The following is a 9,109-nucleotide window of genomic DNA, read 5'->3' as shown; positions in this document are numbered from 1 at the left end:
GGCCCCTGCTACTGCCCTCCTCCCCCCACACAGCAGTGGAACATCCCAGAGGGGCAGTTATCGCCACGGGAACACGGATGCTTCCCAGGGCTGCGCATCACAGTGGCCCCAGTGCTGGCCACGCAGCAGCAAGGCCAGGTGAGCAGCAGGGCCGTGCAGCACCAGGGGCCACCCGTGGTGCCCACAAGATGCAGGGGAGCTGCGGGGCTGCAGGGTAGCCTGGGCGCTGCCTTCCGGGGGAGGACAGAAAGCCACGGCGCGACACTTGGTGCTTATGGCTGCAAATGTAAACAATTCCATTCTGTTGCAGACTCAGGAGAGTGAAAGAAAATGGCTAACACTGAAGTTGAGGACATGGAGTGGGAGAGCTCAGTGCAGGTACTGTGCGTGCAGGTAGAGGCTGCGTGGGGACGGCTGGCGCTTGGCTCTGCGAGAGCAGCCGCAGGGCTGGTGGCAGAGGTGGCAGGGAGCTCTGGCAGGCCTGGGTGCTGGGGCAGAGCTGCACCAGGGCCAGGAGCGGCCAAGGCCTCGGGGGCTGCTGCCTGAGCCTGGCGCCCTGGCTCTTTGCACCACCTGCCCCGCACATGCAGGGTACACGAGGTCCCACGCACAGAGCCAGCGCTGCCACCATGACCGTCCCCACAAGCTCTCCTGCTCTCTTCCAGACTGCAAGCACACAAGGACTGGCCGGCTGCAAGGATGAGGAGCCAATGGAGTGGGAATACTCCAGCTCTGCCCTTCAGTTATTGAACCCTGCAGCCGGCTGCAACGGAAGATTTGGGGTTGAGCCTGGACTCTTCCTACTTTCCTGCTTCTCACTGCATAAGGAGAGATCCTGGGTCCAGACACTTCCAGCTCTCGGTCCTGCCCTGCAAACGCCTCCTTCTCTGTTGCAGGCCCCGCATATGGACAGAGGGCCGACAGGGAATGATCCTGAGCCCATGGAGTGGCTCAGCTATGGCAGCAGCCAGGTACAGCCCCCGCAGCCACTGGATGCCCTTTCCTTCCTCTTCCCCATGCAACATCGCCACCAAGGTCTCTTGCTCTCTTCCAGATGATGGGGAGCAGTGGCCTGGTTGGCTGCAGCACAGAGGAGCCCATGGACTGGGAGAGCTCCGTCTGCAGCCCCCAGGTATGGTCCCTGCTGCCGGCTGCACGGGCAGAGCTGGGGCTGTGCCCGGCCCCTTGGCGCTGCTCCGCGCTGCCTTTGGGGAGCAGCCGCGCGGGAGCCTGGCCCAGGTGTGCGGGCGCTCTGGCGGGCCGCGGCGCCGGGGCAGAGCTGCACAGGGCGCAGGAGCGCCCAAGGCCTGGGCACCTGCTGCCTCAGCCCCTCTGCCGGCCTCTGGGCTGCGCTGGCCACGCCAAGCCTCTGCCAGGGCACCAATGACGGCAGCGCTGCTGCCAAAGAGCCCGCGCAGCCGCCAAAGAGCCTCTGCTCCACGGGAGCCCCCGAGCCGCTCCTCGGCCCTGCTGATGCCTCCTTTTCCCTTGCAGACCCAGCTCCCCTTCACTCTGGCTGCTGCCAGGAAGCGCTGGGCATGAGGACTCCGGCCATAACCTTTTATTTGGATTTTTCTGAAGAGCCTTTTATACCAGTATTTGTTCTTGTTCATATTGTTGATGTTGTTGTTAGTTTTATTGATATTGGGCTTTTTGTTTTTACTGTTTATTATATTGTTATTTTTATTGTTATTGTTTAAATATATATTCCTGTATCATTGTTTTAGTGTTGCGTCTTTCTTTCCAATCGAGCTCTGGCACAAAAATCATCCCCACTGCAGGTCTGTGTGTGTAGCCCCACGATTTCAGACCCTAGGGACAAGAGAGGGCCAGTATAAAGTCCATCTAGGACTTGCCTTCACACGTGGCCCTGGGGATGCTACACTCCCTTTCCCATCTTCTTTTACTTCTTTTTCTTTTTTCTATCTCTTATCCTACAATCTCCTTTGTTATTCCTTTTTGTTCTTTCTCTTCTTTCTCTTCTTTGTTTATTCTGTCTGCTTCTGTTTTTTTCCTGTTTCTGTTTCATTTCTTTCTCTCTCTTTTTTTCCTTTCTGTGTCTTTTTCTTTCTCTTTTTCTTTTCCTGTGTCTGTTTCTGTTCGTGCTTCATCATTCTCATCTTCTGGCAGCCTGAGCAGGCAGTGCCCACAGCGCTGCTCCTCCTGGCACTGGTTCTGTTCCTGGACAAACCTCTCTCTCAGCAGCATCAACAGGTTGCCATGAGCTCACTCTATCCCAGGAGCCTGAGCCAGCTCAGGAGCAGAGGCCCAGCTGTACTCATATATTTCTCCATCCCTTGTGCTCCTTCCTCCTGGGGAATGTTTACTGGAATGGACTGAAATAATCAGCAGTGATCCCTGTCTAAGCACTGATGGAAGATTGATGCCAGCATTGCAGTTGTTCTCATCAGAGGATGGTTATTTGCAAGAGGTGGGAATGTCCCACTCTGGAAGACCCTATTGGCATCTCTTAGCTGGGCAGGACCCCTAGATGGGGACGAGAAAAGAGCTCATTTTCCCAGAGTTCAGGTATTGACTCAGATGAGCCAGGCTGGGCTTCTCAGGCTGGCCTAGGAGGCCCTGGGCTGGAGGGGAATTCAGATCTTTCCCACGTGCTCTACAAAAGCACCCAGGAGGTGGGATTCCCCCTGTGCAGGCAGAAGGGAGCACAGCAAGGCTGTGTGCAAGCAAGATCCTGCTCTATGCTCCCTTTTAAATATCTGGGGATGGAGGGGGAAAGCCAGCTGCTCACACACAAGCACATGGTGACACTGAAAGCGAGTGAGGTGCTTGAAGGCATGCACCTACTTCCGTCAAGAGTGTGAACTGGGGACCAGGTAGGGAGCTGGTGACATGAAAGGACACCACATGCCCACTGCCACAAGAGCTCCTCGACTAGGCAGCTGAGGCACATGCAGACACTGCAAGCAGTTGATGTCGATCAGTGCAGGCACCTGACTCAGTGACACCAAAACAGGCCCACAGGGACAGGTGGGCTGCCTGGGGTGTCCAGCACAACCCCATGTCTCTAGCAGATACAGCAGGGCACCTATAGGAAAACCAGGACCCTTTGGAGTGGTTTCCTGACAGCGTCAAAACAACTGGATGCCACCACTGCCTTAGGCCTAGTCCTCCTTATGTACAGTCAAGCGTGCTTCAGAAATGGGAGAGGCACATCACCCCAAGGTCTCTGCGCTAGTCGCTGCACCCTTAAAACCTTCTATCACTCCCTCCACTGAAACTCTTCACACCCCTAGAGGAAATGAAGAGGAAATGGGCTAAAGGTGACCTCAGGCTGCCAAATCACAGGCTGCCCACGTCCAGGGACTTCTTCAGGAACTTGATGTTATGATGTTATGATGAAGCAGTCCTGTCCCACATGCTGATCACTGAGGGATGCCACTAATAGCCAGCTGCCGCTTGGCAGCACTGTACTGCTGATCACTGTTCTCAGTGAGCCTGATACTCCATCCACCTGCTTTATGGTCCACTCTGCAGATCAGTTCACAATTTGACTAGAAGGAGACTGTAAGAAACCTTTCCAATGCCCTTGCTAAAGCGAGAGTTCACAAAATCCCCTGCTTTGTCCTTTTGAACACAGGCATTCCTCTTGAGGTGGAAGGCAACCAGGTTGCTCTGGGAAGGGCTAACTTTACTCTTGTATCAGGTTGGTAGGTGGTTTCACCAGGGAAAACTCCTGGCTCCTGTCCCAGTGCTGCTCAGCTACAAAAATTATTATTAGTTTGTCCTTAAACTCTCTTGAAATTCCCTTTCCTACTGTTTGTCCTTGTCTCTTGTCCTTTCCTGCCCTTAGCCCCAATCAGACTTTCACCGAGGACAGTGACACCTTCACCTCTAAGCGCAGCCTTGCTGGGGTCTCCAGGCACCGTGCAGGCAGGCCTGCTCCATGGTAGGAGAGGGGCCGGCAGAGAGTGGGGCTGCCTTGGGGACCCTCAGCAACAGGCAGCAGAGCAGGGGCACATTGCAGGCACCTGGCGGTGACAAGAAGGCAAGAGCGTCCCTCCTGCCTGGGGGCAGACGCCTTCTGAGGGCAAGGGCATGCTGGAGATGTGGGGGACCCTGGACCCTTCCACAAGGCTTCACACACGGTCTATTTTTCTCCTGCTTTGGGTGTTTTCCCCACAGATTCATTTTCACTAGTATTCTTGCACTTTGCCACTTCTTCCCACATTTTTCTCACATTTTCCACTACTTTGATAATTTTCCCACACTTTGACTTTTTTTCCTTCTCTTTCACAATTATTCCCTCCCATGCTTGTGACCATTTTCCCACAAATGTGAAGATTTTCCTACCCTTCCATCTTTTACCCAACCTCTCCTTCTTTTCCCATGTGTTCTCGCTATTACTGAGCTCTATGTGTTCTTGCGCTTTCCTTTTTTCCCATCACTTCACACTCTTTCCACTTTTGTAACCATTCCCACACTTTTGACCATATTCCTACACTATCGTTCCTTACCCATGTTTTTCCCTGTTTTCCATGATCTGGACACTTCTCAAAATATTTTTGCACCTCTTCCCGCCATTTCAATTTCTTTTCCAAAGCTTACATTTGCCATCTATTATTTTCCAACTCTTGCGCTCATTTGCCACACTTTCGCACTTTTCCCTATGCTTTTAGTAATTTTTCCATGCTTTCCCTTCTTTCCCTTCCTTTAACTGTTCTCCTACACTTGCCATATTCTTCCCACGCATTTCCCCTTCTAGAACCTTGTTAAAAACCCTGTACATACCAATAAAACCGAAAATGATTTCTTACATATTAAGACGATAGCTAATGTCTCTTAGCTAGGCAGGGCAACTAGATGGGGACAAGAACAATTTCTTTACATATTGATTGCAATTAATAAATGGTATTAACTCCCTTCTCCACTCTTGCCACTCAGTGCTGCACCCACAGGGCAGGAATTTCGGGGGTGGTAAATGAGTGTGGGCAGAAACAAGCCCATGTTGGGAACCTAAGCACAAGAGTCCCAAGTGTTTTGTCTTTTCCGGGTGGCCGGCTGGGATTGGTGTCACATGGAGCTGGGGGGGGTGCAAAACGCGGCTGTTCCCATGTGCTGACCTGATGGTCGAGCAGGTGGCCACGCTGGTGAGGAGAGCCTCAAAGTGGGAGCAACTCGGGGAGGAGGAAGACTCCAAAAAGAGTGAGGAAGTGATGGCCTGGGATGGCAAGGAATAGCCACGGAGTGATGTGGGAAAGAGAAGCTCAGGGAGGGAGCAGCGGGATGCAGGGAGCCCTGCCTTGGGGTGAACCAAGAGGCAATCGAGAGCACAGGGACGAGGACGGGGGTGGCCTCGTGGTGGGTGTCTGCTATGGAGCGCCTGACGAGGGGCAGCCTCTGCAAGGCCCGGGGAGCGCAGAGCTGTGGAGGGGACAACTCGTCCTGCGCCCCAGGGACCTGCTCAGGAGTGGGGAGAGGAGGTGCCTGGTGTCCCCATGGCGACTGCCAGGGCTTTGTGATGGGGGTGGCATCACACCCACAGGCCACTGTGATGGGGCAGTCCCCAAGGTGACCGTGTCCCTGCTGGGGTCTTCACTCTGAGGAGAGCGGCGCAACCAGCAGGGAGCAACTCCCCTTGGTGCCCGTGCGAGAGGTCCTCAGAGAGGTTCCTAGACATGGAGAAGGAACAGCAGGGTAATTCCTGCTCCTCATCCACGGAAAGGAATTCCAGTGCACAAGACTGCACGAGTGAGGTGAGTGGTGAGGCTGGAGGGAGAGGTGGGAGGCAGGGCCAGGACCCACATGGAGAGCACGAGGATGGCGAGGAAGGACCCCTGGGTCACGATAGTGGGGCAGGAGCTCCTCTAGTGAGGGGACTTGTATTCCTGGGCGTGGGAAAAGCAGTCTGACCTACACCCTCCCACTGTACTCAGTGCCAGTGAGGACGCACCTTGAATACTGTATTCAGATTTGGGCATGGGAAAAACGTTGAGGTGCTGGAATATTTCCAAAGGGCAACAAAGTTGGTGAAGGGTCTGGAGCACAGACCTTATGAGGAGTGGCTGAGGGAGCTGGGGTTATTTAGTATGGAGAAGAGAGGCTCAGGGGTGACCTTATTGCTCTCTACAACTACCTGAAAGGAGGGTGCAGTGAGGGGAGGCTGATCTCTAACATACTGATAGGAAAAGAAGAAATGGCTTCAGGTTGCACCAGGAGAGGAACTGGTTAGATACTAGGAAAACTTTCCACATGGGAAGAATTGTAAAGCATTGGAAGAGGCTGCCCAGGGAAGTGGTGGAGTCACTGTTCCTGGCAGTGTTCAAGAAACGTGTAGATGAGGCATGTAGGGATATGTATAGCAGGCGTGGTGCTGAAGGGCTTACAGTTGGCCTTGATGGTTTTGAAAACCTTTCCCAAACATAATGATTCCATGATCTGGATGCCCCAAGGCCCACATGAACCCCATGAGCTCTGTGCTGAGGGCAGAGAGCAGGTCCAGGCCAAGCTCAGCCGGATTTTGCTCAGCCAAGAGGTTCCCTTCGACATGACGCTGGGGTTTCCTGTGCTTAGGAGCTGCTCGTACCAACACAAGTGTCCCCATCACAGGCCTCCTTCTCCCCACAGGTGGGCCAGCAGGAGCTGCCCGCAGCAGTGCAGCGCAGACGGACCCCAGCTTCGTCCCACCGAAGGGACCGGCTGTCGCCGCTGCCCAGCCCTCAGGGCTCACGCTGCTCCCAACACGGCATCGCACAGGTACAGAACTGAGCGGCGGTGACAGCCAAGCATCCATCTGGGAAGCATGGAGGGAGGGAAAAGGACACCAGTAACCTGGCCTGTGTGGTGGGCTTCGATTGCAGGTGGTGGAGGACAAGTCCAGTGATGTTTCCTGTGCAGTGCAAGATCAGCATCCCTTCACCGGGCCTGTAAGGAAGAGTCCTTTAGGACCCAGCAGGACACGTCTTGGCAGGGCTCCTGGAAGAGCGGGGACATCAGATGTGCCCAGCTTCCCATCTCTCCCATCCAAGGCAGCTTGGCAGACACAGAGAGGCCTGGAGGACTCTGCAGTTAAACCAGCAGGATCTGCAAGTCGAACCAAGCTGCCTGCTCTGGAAATGTCCTGCAGGTCTTCACCCAAAGGAAGGGCCTTTGTCCTGGACAAGGAAGGGGTGGCCAGGAGAGTCCTGGACAGAATGAACATGGCTTTGGAGAGGGTGGCTGCAAATTCCAGCAAAGCTGCTGCCAGGGAACGCTTCTCACCTGTTCCTGCTGCTGGGATGACTCTGGACTCAGGGAAGAGAAGGGGAGAGCAGAAGCTAAAGGCATCGTATCTGGCCTTGCCTCCACTTGAAAGACCCAAGTGGGAGACCCATGCTCTCACCCAGGAAACTCAGGAGCATGTGCAGCTCTTGCCTCGATCTAGGCCTGAGTCCTCAGCATCATCAGTGGGAGAAGCCAGGATGTTGCAAGGGGGTCGTGAGAGGACAAATCTTTCCCTGAAAAGCCAGCAGCTCTCGGGAAGCTCCTCCTTTGTCCCAGGAGCACAGACTATTCCTCCTGAACAGCAAATGCCTGCCAGGGCAAATCCTGAAGATGAAGTGGCCTCTTCTGCCCCGGATGATCCCGAGCAGGGTGCGATGGCAGCTGAAGGTGTTTCGGAGGAGGCTGGACTCAGCAGCCCCTCCATTGCAGTGCTGCCACCCAGCTCTGCACAAGACGTCACTGTTGGGTGCTGCAGTGAAACGGCCCCACTGGAATCGCCATGGCCCTTCTCGCCTGAGCCTGTCAGCCTCGTTCAGAGCGTTGATGGAGAAACTGGCACAGAACTGAGATCTGAGAGCCAGGGGCCTGTCCCACATGGCCCCACACCTCCTGCTGTGGGTCTGGATGAGGCAGGCGAGGGGCTGGGGTCTGCCCCCTTGAGCCATCCTGATGATGCGAGCCCTGGAGCCAGCCAGCAGCCAGCACAGCCTGATGCCTTGGCACACACCGTCGATCAAGGCACACAGGCAAGCTCGTGGCTGCTCCAGACCATGGAGTGTGACCAAGGAAGAGCCCCTGCAGCTGAGGAAGGGCCTTATCCCTGCGCTCATGGGGAAGAAAGGGAGGTCAGCAGGGCTGGGACACCAGCTTCCCCAGGCAAGGATGGTGGGACAGGGACACCACGACAAGCACCAGTAGGGCAGGACCCGAAACAACAGCCTAGGGGCATCACCTGCCACGTGCAAGGAAGGTCGCTGCGTGTGCACGAAGACAACACCGCGCGGTACCTGGGGGTGCTCAGCGTCAAGACGGAGGCGCTGGAGGAGCTCGACAGGAGCTGCCTGGCCCGCACGGGGCAGAGCTTGGCACGGATCCGGGAAGTCACTTTCCTGAGGAAGGAGCAGAGCCTGCAGGAGAGCCAGGGCGAGGAAGAGGAGGGCCATGGGGAGCGTTTCTCCCTGTCAGCATCAGGATCCCTCAATGTGAGACCCAAGGAGGTGAGTGCAAGGGAGGGCTGGGCCAGGTGGGAGCCCTCCCGGTGCTGGGGCCGACCCCGGTGCCACGCTGTGACAGACGGGTTGTCCCAGCACCGGCAGAAAATCCCCCAAGAGACCTTTCCTTTTGGGAAAAGAAGCTCCCTTCAAAAATTCTGCCTCTCTTCTCCTAGCTCCTTGCCAGAAACTCCTTCCACAACCTGTGGAAAACGGAGATCACGCAAGTGGAGCTCCTCAAGGATGCCAAGGGCAAGTGGGAGGTGCTGGAGCGCCTCTATGCTCATGCCCCCCAGCAGAACATTGAAACATGGAGGAGAGACCTGGAGGAAATAGCAGAGCAGAGTGATGATGAGGAGGATGGTGATGAAGAGCTTCTGCCAGAGGAGGAGTTGGAGGAAAGTAGCTCCTTGGCCTGGATAAGACCCAGCCTCCGCAGCCTGTTTGCGGAAAGGGAGATGGACCTGGAGAAAGTGCCCTGCTTGCACGACATCAAACAAGGAGAGGCTACCAGTGAGGGACCTGGTGAGGTGGAGAGCCCCTCTGTTGAGCCAGCAATGCCCAGAGGAGCTGAGGAATCTCTGCTGCAGGAAACAACAGCAGCAGCTTCTCTCCAGGCTGCAGGCCCTGCTCCCCAGGTAAGCATGGAGCATGTCACCTGTCCCCACGACCCA

This window comes from Tinamus guttatus, unplaced genomic scaffold (genome assembly GCF_059628265.1).
Source record: "Tinamus guttatus ecotype Peru unplaced genomic scaffold, ASM5962826v1 Tinamus_guttatus_pri_ptg000037l, whole genome shotgun sequence".
NCBI classification, from domain to species: domain Eukaryota; kingdom Metazoa; phylum Chordata; class Aves; order Tinamiformes; family Tinamidae; genus Tinamus; species Tinamus guttatus.
The sequence above is the reverse complement of the archived record's forward strand: the minus strand, read 5'-3'. Positions refer to the sequence as shown.